The sequence below is a fragment of the Bombus impatiens genome, unplaced genomic scaffold (assembly GCF_000188095.3).
Source record: "Bombus impatiens unplaced genomic scaffold, BIMP_2.2 scf_0640, whole genome shotgun sequence".
Lineage (NCBI taxonomy): Eukaryota > Metazoa > Arthropoda > Insecta > Hymenoptera > Apidae > Bombus > Bombus impatiens.
In genome coordinates this window covers 643,940-645,266 of record NT_177059.1, presented here as the reverse complement: position 1 = coordinate 645,266, position 1,327 = coordinate 643,940, and the positions used below count along the sequence as shown (strand labels likewise).

Below are 1,327 nucleotides of genomic sequence, written 5' to 3'. Positions count from 1 at the left end.
GCGTCTCTCGTGTCGAGCCTGTACCTGTACGCGCAAAAGTGTCCACGATGGGAGAAGATGCAAACCACCCTGAGACGAGCCATCGCCGGCAAACGAGCAAAGGTGAGCGAGCTAGTTTTTCCGTCTCGCGATCGAACGAGCGCGTCGCGTCGACCGCACCGACCGATATCTTGCTTCTCAGGGAACGTCGAACGGCAACGGCGGCGACAACGACAACGACAACAACAACGATCGCGGTAAATCGACGCTTCGAGACGCGGAATCGGGCACGTCCAGGCACAACGGATTGAAGCTGACGATGCCGACGATAAGCGCGAGCGTGGCACCTTCCCGATACATGGAAAACGAAAGCGGACGAGGTGGGAACGGTAGCGGAAGCGCGAGCGGAAGCGGCAGCGCCAATGGAAGCGGAACCGGTAACGCCACGCCGAACACCACCACCACTTCGTTGTCGAGAAGGCATCCCAGCGAGGACACCACTCTCGATTACGCTTACGACAATCCGGCTATGACGCCCAGCCCGGAAACCGTTCAGCACAGAACGAAGCGCGAGAGCTCGTTTTAAAAACGGGATATCGGATCGACTCGCCACTGTACATAGGTTAATTGTAAGCATCGTACTTAATCGCGCTCGTCCGCGCGAGAACGCGCGCGACCTTCCGCGGATCCTTATCAGCCATTCCGTCCACGAAAGGCCTTTGGAGCGAAGTTCGTCCGATCAACGGTAACGGGGTCGAGCTTCGCATAGGTCAGCGACGGCGCGTAACCCGCCGACCGATCGATGGAGAAGCGCGCGGCTCCACGCTCAATTCGAATGCTCAACCGTCGAGTTTTACGCTCGCGTGTCTCTTTTTCACGATCGCGCTCTTTTCTCTCTCTCTCTTTTTCTCCTCCTGCGCTATCGACGGCGAGACCCGAGACACAGGCAGAGAGAGAGAGAGAGAGAGAAATCGTTTACGTTCGGCTGTTTGCGCGAACCTCGCTGATCTTAGGTTAACGAGTCGTACGACGGCGATTCGAATCGTCGCGATCTTTCTTCGTCCAGCGTTCGTCCGTTGTTCCTCGTCGTGAACGATCACCGTACTGGTGACCGTCGACGACCAGGAATCCGATGTCTTCCAGCGAACGAAACGTCGCGGTTGCTCGAGCCGCGCGAACGTAAGTGACACGAGCAACGAGAAGGAACAGTCCGTCGCTCGTTCGCGAGTATTCGTAGTTTTAAGACCGTTTTTCGTTTTATCGACCCGGTAGTTCGCGTCGAAGTAAGCAATAAACTCGATAACGCACGACGTTCCCGTTTTGCGCGTTCCTTTCGTCCCCGTGCGTT

The 1,327-nt window shown here is 56.7% G+C and overlaps 1 pseudogene; it reads left to right on the top strand.

Moving 5' to 3' along the window:
- Positions 1–1,289, top strand: part of LOC105681180 — a 2,439-nt pseudogene extending 1,150 nt beyond the window's left edge.
- Positions 1,290–1,327: the final 38 nt, after the last annotated feature.